The sequence below is a fragment of the Cyrtonyx montezumae genome, unplaced genomic scaffold, assembly GCF_038088225.1.
Source record: "Cyrtonyx montezumae isolate F1298 unplaced genomic scaffold, pur_monq_1.0 scaffold_7, whole genome shotgun sequence".
In the NCBI taxonomy this organism is placed as follows: domain Eukaryota; kingdom Metazoa; phylum Chordata; class Aves; order Galliformes; family Odontophoridae; genus Cyrtonyx; species Cyrtonyx montezumae.
In genome coordinates this window covers 28,884,175-28,900,302 of record NW_027072078.1, presented here as the reverse complement: position 1 = coordinate 28,900,302, position 16,128 = coordinate 28,884,175, and positions in this window count along the sequence as shown.

The window sequence follows — 16,128 nt, the reverse complement described above, 5'->3', positions numbered from 1 at the left end:
AATTTATTATCAGTGTTACAAAGATTTCTTCAAGGATGTGGAATTTTTAATAACTTTTCTTTTATGTTGAACTGCCTGTCACAGCCTCCTTGGGAAATACAAGGAGCTGAAGATGAAATGAATGCTAACGTGCCTGCTTCCCAGCTTTACCTTTTTATAACTTAACCAGTTTTATAACTGGTGAGAAGCGTGATTCTTTTCTGCTGCAAATCAGTGTCTTTGAAAAGAGCACTGGGATGATAAAGTGGGTAGCAGTTATTCTGTACTGTGCTAATGGGAAGCCTTGAACACCAAGTTAATTGAGAGCACAATCGTGCTATTTCTTAAAATCAAGATAAAATCATTTTCCATAATGAAAGAAGAAACATGGAACACATCTGGCATCCAACATCTGACATCAAGCTTTTATCTAGGTTTTTGCTGATATCAATCTTTGTATGTGGGTGAGAATGTTTGAAATAACTCTTCAAACCTACCTGCAGCCCTGTGCTTTCCATAGAGGGAACTTCCCAAGCTCAAAGGGGACTTCTCGTTTCCTGGCTGTGGGAATTACGGGGCATTACTGGAGCTATGCCGGGCACAGGGAAGTGTGTGTTGCTCTAGATGCACACGAGGAGTCTTGAGAAATACAACCAGAGAAGGTGCTATGCATCCTGCATTGTATTTTACACTGCTCAAAACCCGTGTCTTCAGAAATACACTGTCGGGTTCCAGTTAATGTGGGTTTTCTGCTTATTTCTTCCCCAAGCTTTTATTTTATGTGCATCTTGTTTTCATTTCATGGGACTTTTAACATATGCAGTCCTAGCATTCAAGGAGCTACTGTTCTCATCCATGCTCCCTTCATAAAAGTCATTTGTCAGCTGACACTGTGGAACTTGCCTAGGTAGTGTAGCACAGCATTAAACAGTTGCAGAGCTATTGCTGGTGTATTTTGAAGTATTCCAGATTTCAGCCTGTGATATCAGGGGCTTTGAATAATGTAATGGGGCAGGATTCATCTAAAATTTGGAAAGTAGTGATGCTGAATATTTTCTTGGACTCAGAACAAAGCCAACTCCCTTCCATGGCTGGCTTTCAGTGGTTTTTTTTTTTTTTACTCTTGACATCATGTCAGGTTCACTTGGGGAATGCTAAATATGACTTGAACAAATATTGCTTTTTGGTTCTGACAGCTTTCTGTATGAGGCACTTCTGAGCTATACTGAGACTCACAATGCCTGGCATATCTGAAGTGTGTTCAGAGTTTGCTTAGTTACATCTGGTTATATGAATGTTGAAGAAGGATCCAGGCAGAAATAAGCAGCCAAATAAAAAGCAGATGTGATATGAGAGTAAGCAAAGAACTGAAAATATTTGCTTAGCAGCTGAGGTGATCAAAATTTTCAAGGCCGCTTTTGCCATTTGAACGCTTCACCATTGTGCAAGTACTTAAAATGGCAGACCTAACACCTCGGTTTAGTTTTGAAAACCTTATCCCTTTGCTTGTCAGTATGTTTGACAGAGCAAAGAGACATGAATGCAAGTGTATTTATACCTTTCTTTGTATTTAAGACAGAACTGCCAGCTGTTTATTTTGTAATAATTATATGTTCATTAAGATTCAGGCTGAAGAAGAACACCCAAGTACAGAAATCTGAGGAGAGGCTTCTGGTCTGTGATGTCTGCTCTGCCAGAAGGGCAGCATTTGATCACAGAATTGTTCTTTCTAGTGGTTACGGGCTCACACTGAATAAATCCTGTGTGCAGTTCGTAGATCAGCAATAGGCGACCATGCAGAGCAGTGGAAATCTAACAAGGGAAGACAATTTTATCTTCCATTCTGTGTGAGAGGTCTCACACCTGGAGTTAAGCTCAGCTTTCAGATTTGAAAATCACTACTCCTTTCCATGAAGGTGGATTAGTTTTGCCTCCTCGTCATTCTAATTTAACCAGACTTTTCTACTCTTGAGCTTGGCAAGCAGGAAAGAGAGAAGGAAAAATGAGCTGTTAAGTCTCTACCAGCAGAGAAAAGGTAGAACTGAAGTTCTTGAGAGAAAGCAGATCTTGGTAGGACTTTGCTTACTTCTGAGGACTCAGTTTGGATAGAAATAAGAGAAATAACAATTCTTAATGAAGTAACATCAGAACCTTTAGCATCTCTTTCACAGTGTTGAATGGAGCACCTAAATATTCCTTGAGTGTTTGTTTGACACCACCGTAGGCATGTGTATCATGGTTTTATGATTTTTGGTACTGGTATTCCACATCATAACATCATGTAGTGCATTTAGAGTTAAAGAGTTAATGCTCCAGCTCCGTGGATCATCAATAGTTCTAGGTATACCTGTCTCAGAAGAGAAGAAGAACTCCATTCCCCAGAGGACTTTGCGATGCTTTGCGTTCTTACGTGTTTACGCTCAGAGGGAAAGATAAAAACTGTCTGCGGTCACGGGACACTCTCTTTCCTTGGGGATCGATTCAGCAGTGGGTGCTCGCTGCCGTCCGCCTTCAGCGTTAGCGTAAGGCCTTCGGTTTATCGGACACTCTTTCTTGCTCATTTTATTTGATTTATTAGCTTTAATTCCAATTATATTGTATTATATTGTGTTATTTTGCTTTCCGATATCTTATTTAGTAAATTAGCTTTCCTCCTCAGATCGTTGCCGCTGTTTTGTTCCTAGGCCCATCTCCCTTTTCCCTTTTCCCTTTCCCCCTTCCCCTTTCCTGGGGTGTGGGTCCGTGGGTCCCCCGCACCAATCGTCACGGAACCGGGCCGAACCTGCCCGTAAACCGTTGACAGGTGGATAGTTGAGAAGAAAGGAGGAGGAAAATATGGAATTGACTGAAAGAAGATGCAGTATTAACGACTCATTAGAAGCTATAATAAAGTTTCTGTGCCCTTTCCTTGGGAGGTCCTTTGCTTGTTCTAGTTTAAAAAGCATTGCAGATATGGGTTTATGGTTCTTTGCTATTATATCAAGCTAGCTTATATTCTTAAGACATTTTAACATCAAATAAAAGATTTTTGGGACTACTGAAAGTAACTTTCTTGCATACTTCATAGTTCAGGTTTTGATACAGTGTGGGAAAGTGGTCGAGTTTTCTTCATTTCTTCTTGGAATTCTCAGCCAACAAAACGGAAAGCACTGAGATTGTGAAACAGCCTGGAAATGTTTTCTCTTCCATCAAGAAACACAACATGTTCTTTCAAAGCTTAATTGAGCAGCACAAAGCTAATTAGCTGTCCGAAGACATGCCATTTAATTCACAATCCAGCATTAATTTGTTCTACAGGCAGAGCTTATCTCTTATACAAATGCCTTTGCCCTATGGCTTTCCAAACAGCTGCAATATACAAGAAAGACTGATAACTCTGTCATTTAAATGCTGCTTGCTTCCTTCATTTGTCCATAAAATACTGAACTACATGTGAATTGGAACTGGAAAGTTTTCACTGTCACAATATAAAAATGTGAATTTTTATTCCCTTCTAGCTGGGAATAATGTTATTGCTCTGGTATGCAAAAGCTATCATTTGAGATCTGTGAGAGATTATCATTTAGAACCAGTTAATCTAATGCGTGGTTTTGCTGGTGTGTTGAATAGTTCCAAGGCTTTTTCTGAATAATTACTAATTGCCTTATCACTTTATTATGAAAATACTAAGTGTGTTTGTTAAGATATTAAAGTGCAGAGGAATTACTATGGTTAATGTGGAATTTTATGCTGCTAATATTTGAAGCACAGTGTCATTTTTAGATACTAAATAATGATAATAATTAGATACTAAATAAGATAAATTCTTCCTCTTCTCCATCTTAAGTAAGAAAGTCATGACTTTTTTAGGATATATAGTGAGTGAGTTCATGGAGTGTGACATCTCATGCCAAAATACTAAAGCCTGCTGTGTTGTATTGGCTGCCTGGCTGAACTTCTTGTTCTAGCAGAAGTTTGCAGTTATTTTCCCCTCTTCTTAGCACAAGCTGATGCCTTTGTACATGGTGCTCTCTTCATAAGGGCTCATTAATACAGAATTTTGGAGCCTTTTGGCAGCAGCCAAATGATGCACTTGGTCCTTTTAAGCATGCTTGCAGTAAGGATTTTTATTTTTAAAATCTTTTGAATGCCTGTGCTGTAGAGCTTTGGGGAGATACTTTCTCCAGGCTCTGGCATATCCTGAGGAATCAGCCTTCAGCAGAACTTTGCTTTTAGGATGACTAAAAGCTAAGGGGACAGAGACGCTGCTTATCTGGGCTGCAAGGTACAGAGAACAGGGAAGGACTGTGTGAAAGGGAGGAAGAATGTAAGAAGAGACCAGAAGAAACGTTAAGAATACTTCGGAGACTTTTCAAAACTTTATCCTAATCCGTTCAAAGTGACAGTAGTTAGGGAATAAAGGTTTATTCCTTCTGTTAAGTACTGTGTGTATATATATTTAGAGAGAGGGAGAGAGTTTTTTTTGGTGGAACCCTTTCTCACAAGTGCCTTGGATGATCCAGTTGGCAGAAAGCTTGGTGTAACTTTCAGTAGCCAAGCGTGTGACCTCAAGGTTTGTGAGTGCTTTGGGGTTTGAATTTCAAACTAATGTGTCTAAGCATGGGGATCGAGCCAGTTGATCTGATGGTCTGTCTTGGTTTGTGAATGAGAGAGTGGATAGTAAACTGCTGTTTGTGGTCGTGCTATGCTGCATTTGGCTGTGCTTTGCATCCTCACTGGCTTTCTCTCTGGCGCTCATGTTTTTATCTTCTCCTTCAAGGAGTTCAACATCTGTCTCTCCCTTGTCCATTGAGTTGGTGAGCTGAAAGAGGAATTTTCAAGTAATGAAATAACATTATTTCCTTATATACCAGTGTAGGCTAATGGAGTGCCAGTGATTTATAAAGCTTATACATCACAAGAAGGAGTAATGGGAAGATGTTTTCCATTTTTAAATCTTAAAAAAGAGGCATCATCACAAATTTTATGGCTGGGTCATAATATGTCTTTCTAGTAACTAACATATTTCTATATTTAGAGAAGCCAGCATTTAATTTCAGGTTTTAGAGGAAGCCGTGGGCACTGTCCTCCTAACCTGAGTCTACAGTTGTGCTCCTGGGTGAGATCTCTGGAGCAGCTGATGTCTTCAGTGTTGTATGGTCCTATGTGCTGCCTTTTCCATCCCCATGCCATGTTGAGGTGCAGGAGCCTTCTGGGATCTTGTTGCCCTCAAAAACAAGTGGTTTTCTCCCTCCTGTTGAATAGTGCTAATGGTCCAATTGCCAGATGGCCAGCGTGCTGGTGGGAAGGAGAGTTAGTACCCAGCTTAAAGGTAAAGGATAATTTATCACCTTCCCTGAATAACAGTCATCAGTCCATCTGCTGGTCAGTTTTCTGGGAAACATGATCACCTGCTCATACATTCTGGCACTGTTATTAGATTGAGCTGCTGGTCTCCCTTTGCTTCTGCTGGCACTGCAGTAGCTCTGATGATGGGTCCTGGGGTGAGCAGCTGGGGGAGGGCTCTTCTGCTGCCAAGGGAAGTCCTTCACGGCAGCTGTATGTGTTGTGCTCTTCGTCTTGTTCTGCAGAAATGTGATGAGAAATTGTCAAAGATTTATAAACTTTGATGTATTACAAAAGCATGGCATCTTTTTCTTTGAGGATTTGATGTCTGAAAGTGGTTAACTAGCACACAGAGGTCCTTTAGCTGGAGAGAAACTAAGGCGTGGTCGCTGATGGGAGAGAGCTGAAAGAGGTGACCTGGCTGCAGGGAGAGGTGCAGCCATGACTTTGGTTATAGTTTTTTTTTCAGTTGTCCTGGTTATTCCTGGAAATTCTGTTCATCTGTCAGTGCTTTACCACACAGCCTACATGCAATCTACCTCTTGCAGAGGGGTTCATATCCAATAGCACTTGCTGACAGAGTTTGAAAGCTTGTCTGTTCAGACTTCTCTTGTTGAGCTTTTTTCAACTATTCAAGACAGTACTTTTCCCTCTGGATTGTGTCTTTATAAATGGTGCATGTCTGGCAGTGGTCACGAGCTGTAGACTTTGAAATAGCAGTCTCCATACTGGTTAATTCAAGTTGACATTTAGCTCAGCTATAGAATGGATAAAAAAAAACTTCCAAAGAAGAAATCTAACAGTTTCCTGGTGGTTTGAGCAGCAGAACAGGACAGAGGATCTCTTCTGTGTCCATTAGGAGTATTCAGCCTTGATTTTGTTTCTTGAATTTAATTATTTTTCTGAACAGTTTTGAGTATTTGCAGTGTTTTAGGAGAATGAGTTAGGGTTATTACAACTATTTATAGATCAGAAAAGTTTGGATTATCTATTTTATTACAACTAAATTAATTTCTTTGTTGCCTGTGTTATCTGCATAAATAACTTCACTGCAAATCCTCCATTGCAGCAATCCTTCATTTTGGCACCAACTTTAATATCATTGTTTATTTTTATCTATCGTGTTCCATGTGAGATTAAGTAAAGTTTTTTTTATTAAATGGCAACAGTTATTGCTGATGGATGATAATTTACAACTGTATCACCAGTAAAAAATGAAATAAACCTTTTGTTTTTATTACTCTCTCGGAACTGATTATTGGTATAAAAGAAATAAAACAACTCATACGTTCAGGAAAGCTTATTGCATTATCAAGCAATACACCTGCCTAACTGATGAATATGGTTCAGTCATGCAGTTAATAAATGGAGTTATTTTTGGCTGAAACATAGCAGAATAAAACAGTGTAAATATAGTTATGGCAATTTTACCATCATAACACAGTCAGAGGTGTTAGCTGTGAGCAGAAGGAAGTGTGTTCTGCTCTGACCTTCGGGCTTTTCAGATTAATCTTTTTTTTTTTCCATAAATATCACAATGGTCATTCTATCTTTAAAATATGTTTAATTTGAAGCTGAAACAGATTCTGTTAGTATTTTAAATACAAAAAACTTAAATCTTTTTTTCTTGAAAAATAAGCTATTTTCTGGGTAATGCTCTAATCATCCTAACAATAGCTAATCAGCACTCTCAAAGTTTTGCTCAGCAGTGTTTTACAGTTCCCCATTAGACTACCATCTGGTGACAGCAGAAGCATATCAAAGCATTACTCTTGCAGACCTCCCCCTGCACCAGCCCTGCTAAATAGACTGCACAAATTCTGCAGATAAAATGACATGGGAGCAGGATGAAAGAGAAGTCCTTAAGAAAAAAAACAACTCAAACTCCTCTCACCTCTTCAACTAGGACAGAGGTACTCTAACTCCTTGTGATACCTATTGATTTTACTGAGCTTTTGGTAAGAGATCTTCATCCTGAGCTCGTGAGAGCTCAAGACTGAGCTGTGCGCACCCTCCTTGCTGTCTTCTTTGCCTTGGTGTTTGGTAACTGAGGGTAGAGTTTTGTTCCTTAAATGAAGTTGGAAATGACTTGTGTGTTTGGCCTCATTTAAACTTTGAGGGAAGACCAGATATGTGGCACTGCATGCCATACTGTGCACGGGAAACAAAAAGCCTTTTGGCCTTCTGTTATGTTAGTCTAAATGTATTTCACAAATGACAGTACTCAGCTAGAGGATTCCGTAATTGAATTGTATTTGAAGGATTTTTAGATAAGAGGAACTTAGGAAAGCTTTTTTTTCTTTCTTTGTGTGCCTGGGGCAAAGTTTCTTGGATGATCTTGCAAAGGAGAGTTGAATTTGGCAGCTTACAAATTCAGTGAACTCTTCTCTCACCTTTTTGCTTCAAATATATGTAACTTCAAAATAAATTTTAAATAAGCTTGTGGGCTTACCGTGTAAATTACTCTTGTCTCCTGCAGTCAAGTCGGTTTTCAAAGTTTAAATGAACTGTTTCTCTTGACAGCTTTGTCTCAGTCTTGTTTCACTAGATCTAACTTTTCTTGGTTCCTGTCCGTCATTTCTTTCTAATTCTTGTCCCCTTTTGAATGTTGAATGAGGGGGAAGCTACGTTTAACTTGTAAATAAGTATTTTTCTATGTAACATAAGTCATTAAAACCAGTGCAAGTCAGCTCAGTGAAAATACTGGTGGGTGACTTTGGATCCTTTTTAAAAGCCAGCTGGAGCTGTTATTGGAAAGCAGCTATCAAGTTCAAAGGTATTTGGGTTCAGGTGGTATGTTTGTAGCTTTCTCAGTAGCTAAAACAAGTTGTTAGCCTATTTCCTTTATGCTGTTCTGAGAGATAAACACATAATTGTGAGAAACAGCTACACTGACTGTTCAGTGAATTAGCCTCCTATGAGGGCAAGAAACTTTTAAGTCATTTATTTACGTGACACAGTCTCACTTCTCTATACAACACTGGCTTCTTCTGGTCTCCCTCAACAAAGAGTTGGTCCAGGAATGGCATCTGCAGGTACACAGAGCATTCTTGGTGTATTTGTGGACTGTGTTGCACTTCTAAATCATACGTGAATTACCTGAACCACCACGATGTTTCAAGGCTTGGGGGGTGGGGGAGACTGTAGAAAGCTGTTGTGATCAGTTGAGTAGAACTTGAGAGCTGGATGTGTTCACAGTTGATAGCCCAGCAAGTTTCAGTTCTTCTGACAGTGATGTTGACTGAGGGCAGCACACTGCTGCTAGGCTTTGTAGAAAGCTGACTACTGAAGAAACTGATAGTTGGCTTCCATGTCATCTGAATGATATCTAAATCACTGTGATGGTCAGCTGCCATTGCCATGAGTAAGGCGCATTGAAAAAGAGCAGAAAGAGAAACAAGGTTGTTTTATACATTTGATGCTGTAGGGTTCTGACACAAGGCTATATATCACTTCAGCATGTGGTTCTTAGAGCTCACTGGACAGTTGTCTGTCTCTTCTCATTCTTGTAATGGACATTGAGTTTTCTGGAAGAAATCTGACCTGATAATTTTGATGGTGCTTCTTAAGGCTATTGAAAGAGTATAAATGAATTAACTTAACACCTCTGATCATTAAATCAAAGCAAGTACCACTCATTAACAGCAGACTATGACCCAGAGTTTCAGTAATCCAAGAACAGTGTGCATCTGTTAGGCTTTTCAAAATGATAGTCTTCAGCCAAGTTATCAAATGAATGTCAGCTGCTGAATCAGCTTAGTGTTCTTGGAGTACAGAAAATGACATGTGGTAGTATTTCCAGGGGGGTGATGTTTTTAGGTGATTCTCCCCTGGAATTGCTTTTACCATTTCTTGGGATCTTTGTGCAACAAACTCTGTCTGAACTGCATACATCTCAGAGCCTGCTGTGACTATCCCTTCTGGATGAAATAATGCAATTTGTTACAGATGTCTTTCTCTTAAGACTTATTGCTGTTTGTGTAGTGTTCTACTGTTCCTTAAAATTGTGTAACTGCTAAGTGAGAAAAAGCACTTTAGGGTCACCTTCCATCTAGACTTTGCTAGTTTGTCTTCACCCATTAAGATTTATCTGTAAGCCAAAATAAGAGCAATATTCTCTTCCCAAAAATACCTGCTTATTTTGTTGGGATGTTCACGTTAACAATACAGTTCATTGGATTCCTGCTGTTGGCTTTTATTTCTGATACATTTTTTGTGATGTAGTTCAGTAACATGCTGCTCACCATGGGAGCACTGCTGGAGCCTCAGAGAAACCTATACACGTGGTTAACTGTTTTGCCAAACAAAGTGAGGAGTGAACTTAGGTGATGTGAGTGCTTTTGTAAAACCTGTTGTAGATACTAAAACCTACCCATATGCAAAACTTGCTGAACCCCAGTGAGCTCTGCCTGGAGGCACTGAACCCACCATCTGGGAAGGGGTTACGTTGTGCTGTGGTGGCTCCTGCCATGCAGCAATGCACAGCTCAGTGGCAAACCTGACTCTGCTTAACTTCGTTAGTGAGCTGCATTTAGAAAAAAAGCAACGATGTCATTAGTGGCTATGATACAAAGTCAAGCAAAAAAATTTGACACTGTTACTGTAGAACAAAATGCTCACTATCTTATGGATACTGCATGTTTAAACCATGTTTGCAAACCTTTGAGTATATAAACAATTGTTTTTTAATTTTTTCTTATCAGCTGCTTGAAGAATTTATTACAGTCTGTTTCTGGGGCTAAGAAGTTTCTTTCCAGTCCAGTGACTGGTGTCTGATACGTGAATAAATCAGGCAAAGCACACCACGTAGTATAAAGGAATCAGAAAGACTGTTCCTTGTTACCCTGATAGATGCTCTTAAGAGATGCAGTGAATACCTGACTACTAATGAAATACATACAAAATTGCATGAATCAGTTTCTGTCTGTACTCCAGTGACTTTTACCAGTGAAGTGTTGAAGATAAAGCCATTCTTTTTTATAAGCATGGAGTTCCTTGCAAGTTCTTGTATCTGAATGGAAAAATACCATGCAATTTGAAGAAGGCATAATGTCCTGAAAAGAGACAACTTCATATGGAAAATGCTGTTCATACATGGCGAATTACCTGAGATCTCCCCTGGGATCACAGCACCATTGTGTTAAACTATACGTAGAAGCAAAATTGTATGCATTTATTTCACCTACGTGTTTGTGTTTTCTTCTAAAGAGGTTTCCTACTTCAGCCAGAACTTAGGGGTAAGTTGTGAGAACTGTTTTGTGGTGATCTGCTTTGGGTGAGCCAGGTGAAGGTGACCTGGAGGAGGAAAACAGTAAAAGTAGTTATTTGTGGAGAAATTCTAGAAAATAGGAGAAAAAAATGCTGACTGCCTTTGGATTGTTTTCCTTCTCATTTGAGAAGCACTCTGGAACTGGGAAACAGGGTATAAAAGTGATGCAAGTCCTTAGTGTTGAAGGAGGGAAATTGTCCACTTAGTTGTGTGGGTGCTGATGATGATTTGCAACGTTATTTCACTGCGATGTCTCTTTTGTGACTCGAAATGTAGATTCATCTTTCCCTTATGGGTTCAGAAATAACTCTTCAAAGAAGTGTCAAGCCTTGCAGTAGATTTGTGTGGCTATGACAAATTACAGGAAAGAAAAAAAACGTTTTTTCCTCTTACTAAAAAATAGGACAATTTGAGTCACTTTTCACAATGAGTAATTTTAATTTAATGGCATCTCAGTAGTCAGATCTTCTTGAAGCATATTCCGTGGCAACCATTTGCAGTGGCCTTTGTGTCGATAAAGAAATGGGAAATATTGAGTTTTCCTGAGGAATGCTCTAAAAATCATTCCTTGCTGTTCTTTAGACTGCAGCAATTCTCAAAGCAGTTACCTGGTGTGCTTGTTTAGCAGACACTAAGATAAACTTGTTACTTCAGTGGGCCTGAAGATTTCAGCAGTTTGTGGTGGTTTCCTAAACTTCTCACTGAGAGGTGTCCATAGAAGTGAGAAGATCATAGTTGAGGTGCAGAGAGGTGCTCAAACACTTGCCCTGTTCAGTAAGAAGTTACCATATATCAATGGGTTGATACTGCAGCGGCCAGCTGGGGAGCAGTGGCTTAGCTATGGGGCTGGAGCAGTCATGTCAAGTTTTGTGCCCCTCACTGCAGTACCATGGGGTTTGAAAGTAGTTTTTGCAGGGCTTAACTTGTCCATGTGATAGATGGTATATAGAGATGAAGCAGTCCCATTTTTTGATCAGGATGGCCAAGGGAACGTTTCCTGAGGTCGCCGATATCTACAGTTCCCACCTTGGTGGCAAGAGTACCAAGTAGAGGGACAGGGGGATGGACCAGCACATCATTGTTGCTCTGAGGAGTATAAATCACATGAGAAACATAAACTCTTCCTGAGGGTGAATAGATTTGTGTATTTTTCTGCTACCATTGGTACTTGATGGAGAATGCTGACATTGAGGTGGGCTGATCAACCTCCTATGCAGCCTGAGGTTATGGGACAATCCTCAGTCCAAGGTCTGAAAGAAGAGAGACTATGCTCCAACTCCATTGGGTCCATTTGACTTTGCTGAGAGGAAAACACACAGCAAAGCCTTGTGATCCTCCTAGGGGAAATAGATAGGCCTGTGGCCTATCCAATTACATTAATTTAGTAATCAGCAATCTCTTCTCAGATGGGCAATTTCCTTTCCAGAAAGCATCTTAGGGAAAATCTTGAGGGTAAAATCATGCATTCACAGTCTTAACTCTCATTGCTTTTTAAGGTAGTTTTGGCTAGCTGAAGACTTAATCTTTGAAATGCTTCCCATCTACATGCATTGCTCAGTTAATGGTAAAAATCTCCCTCTTGGCTTCTCCACCAAAAACAGATTTGTAAGCACCAGTTATGAAGTCCATGTGGCTACTATTACTGCAGTTTAAAGGATCTTCTGTAAAGACTGCAATTATAACATTCTGAACTTAAAAGAAGAAAATAGTGCCCCCTCAGTCCTTTATTCCAGTGACAACTGAAAATCTTTGATACTGTCTACTTCTTTGGGAGAAATGAATAAAAAATAGCTGTGTTGTTTTATCTATACTGTTCATAAGCCTGAACATGGCAGTGTCAAAGCATTGTGAATGTATTTTTCCCTTGATATTCAGTATATACTTGAAAAAAAAAAAGTCAACAGGGCTACAATTAAAAGATTGCTGAGATAAATTTTGATATGTATATATATTCGTAGTGGTATTTCAGTCTTGAATACTGAATTGTTAGTGCAGGCTTGCTTCTAATCCTCTGCTTGTCACTGAAATATTTTGCTTATCAGATGCACTGTGGAGAAAACGAGTTGTTTAAAAGAAAATATGTAACAACAGATTAGCAAATGTTTGCATTTTGAATTTGGAGAGCTTTCTTAAACTTTACATTTTTTGTCACAACGCTCATGTGATAACTCTTAACTTCCCATCATTAACTTCTAAAATTGATTTGATAAACAGGCTATTTGTTGGCCTAGCCACTACCCGGCCTGATTTATAACGGCTGTCAATGCTTTCAGCTCCGTGTGACTTAAATGGGATTTACAGATACTGAGCAGTTGTACATATGAAGTAAATATATATTTTTTAGCAATTTATTTTGCCCTTTGATTTTTCTAGTCTTTTGTATAATAGAGTTTTGGCTGCTGATCTTCACTGCTGGCTTGGATCCCTTTCTTCGCATGAGAAAGATAACGCCTTATAGCTAACCTGAGTTACCTCATACAGAAGATATATTTTAGTGATAAGAATAAATTAACGTGATCACTGTAATAAGTAAGACATCTAACAGCTGTGCTTGGTTTGTTATTCCACAGGTGTCATTCTTCCATTTTCATTTCTGTTCATCTCTCTTAATCTCAGTCCTTTTGGCTGTTTTTGCATTTTGAGTAGATTTATTACTTGTACACAAATGTGCTTGGAAGATGCCCAGGAAAACGTGAAGTGTTTAATACCAGAGCTGTAAATTAAAGAGACAGGTGAGTCTTCAGTGGGTTTTTGAAGGGTTGTAATGTGTACTCCTGTGCCACTAAATAGTTAGAGAAAAGAACCAAAGTCACTGACTGGAGCACTGTTTAGTCTTGGAGTGCCATGACAGGAGCTGCGCTGAAGCAGGGAGGTATGGTCAGCTAACAGATCCATGAGGTCTTGTTTCTTGGTAGAAACTCCTACAGTTTTGCCTGTGTAGCAGCAGGCTGGCTGCTGAGATGTCTCCTGGATGAGAATGGAGAATCTCAAATTTTCTTCTGCTGTGGTGGCTTATGGTACTTTGTCCATCCCTAAGAATGATGCAGACATGCTCATAACTTGAAGAGTTAAAGCAGCCCTGGTTTTCATTTGCTTCTTGAAATGCCCCAGCAGTGAAACCAGCCTTGGTTTTTCCTGACTTTTTCTATATGACTTTCTTGATCTTTTTCTGCAGACCTTTGTATTCGTTGCAGATGTCTTCCTGTGTCATTTTAGCTTGTGTTAGGTTGCTATCAGCCAGACGAGCTTGCATCTACCTGCAAACACTGTTACTGGCACAGCCACTTCTCTGTTCTCTGGATTTCACCTTCACTTTGCATTTTTTCTTTTATATAGATTTTGAAGTTCTCTCTTTTTACCCCAAAGTTAGTCAGTTTCGCCAGTATGCTCTTTTTTTTTTTTCCAGAATGCTTGGGGATAAATCTCTAATGAAAGATATATTAAAAACTTTGTGGGGTTGTAAAAGTAATGACCTCCCTGAAGTAATATCAATTCACTCTGTCTACTTTGCTAATGATGGTCTGAGATACTGATAATTAAGTTTGTCTGAGTTTTTTTTTTTTTTTGAGACAAGGAAGCCAGGAGAAGGTGAACTGAGGAAAAAACCAACCCTATGTGATCTTTACATTTATGAGGCATTTAAAGTGTTTTGTCCTTGTCCCCGTCCTGCTGGTACATAACGTAAACAGGAGTAACAAGAAATCCTTAGAAGAGCATTCTGTGGCATGTGAAAAAGCCATAGCTAGCTCCATCAGAGCTCAGCAACTGCAAACTATTTAAGACTGATTTTTTCTGTTCATGAGGCTGCAGGTGAGATTTTATTGTAGTCCAGCTCTTTAGCTTGAGAATACTTTTCTATACTGGACAGCTATATAGGAAGTGCATTTTGGGTTGTTGAGAAAGCTGTGTAGTTTATATAGCAATCATTCATTGAGAAGAACTCAGTCAGCTCTGTGCTTATCTTTGGTGGCTGCGTAGATATTGGAACCTTTGTTTTTCAGCTGTAGCCTTAAATCTAATTCATCTTTCTGAGCTTCAGATAGCACCACGTGCTCAGACACAAGATGTGATGGGCTCTCTAATTTTTACCAAACTGTATTTTTCTTGGGTGTGTTTTGAAATTGAATCATATTTATTTTTGACTTCTAATGTGTGCTGGAATTGAAAATAACTGTTTCATTTGGATTTAATAAGATACAGAATCTTGCCTGTGATTTCTGGCATGTAAACAGTGCCTGGAAAGGCATGCAGGAAGGGGAGTGTATGAGGAGTTAACACACTGAACAGTCCATGAGCTTGTCAGAATAATTAATGCATTCAATAAACATGCTAATTAGTTGACATGGAGAAAAATCTTACTGTGTACATGTCGGACTTTCTCATATTATCCGGAATGCAAACACCACCTTATCATATCCTTGCCTTTGAACGCTACCTCTACATCATTTCCTGGGTTTAGACACTTGCTATTGACTCTACAAAGAGTGGGGGGGGAGGAAAAAGAAAACTTAATAAAATCTGACAGCAAGCAGCTTTTCCTGCCTGGAAAGATTAACTGCTCAGCACTTTGCATTTCAGTTACCTAAAACTAATGGAAAAAAATGTTTTACATTTCAGCCTCTGATTTGGTAAACTACTTGGACATAAAAATATTTCAAAATTGGAAATGCCTTAATCTTGTAGAAGTGGTTGGAAAATATATTAATATATTGGCTGTAATACAGAATGATTCATTTTTAATTAAGCGGTTATTATGCACATTTTAATCAATACTATTGTATCTGCTCTTTGCTTATGTGGCCCACACTGCCAGAATTTTGCTTTTTGCTGATGGAAAATTTATTTTAGAATATGCTTATATAAATTGTTTCCTATAGGGCAGTACTATTCTAATCTTCATAAATCAGTTAAAATTGTTCCTTATCCTTACCGAGGGCAATAAATAATTGTCATCAGTGGGGATTTTTCTATTTGAATGGTCATTGTATGGAATAAAACACCAACATGAGTTCCTGCTTGTTTGGCTTCAACTCAAAGTTCCTCATGCAGAAAGATGTCTGCAGAAAACAGCACATGCAGATGACTTGAATCAAACCATTTACTGAGTACTATCCCTTGAAATTATAATCTTTTTTTCAGTATTGCGTATTTCAGTTTTAACAAGTCCAGTGGATCTCTTGGCTCATGGCTAAAGGACTTAACAGCTTCAGTATTCAAAGCATTTTCTCACAGCAATCATGTATTTCTCTGCAGGTACATCATAGTTCAAATATTCTTACTAAGAATATAACTTTGATCATGAAATGAATGATGCAGAATATAGCATGAAAGTATTATAAAAGATAAAAAGGCAAAGTACTTAGATGCTTCTGGGTTGCTTACTGTTGAAAACTAATTCTGCCCCAGCTGAAACTAAGACTCTCTCATGTTTTCTCATTCTGTAGAATTAATGTGGGTTGACTGTTCCTTTGGCATGCTCACATTTGTTAGCATGGACTGCATGCAGTTCTGTGTCTCGTGAGTGCACTGCAAACGGTCTTGTTTCCAGAACTGCC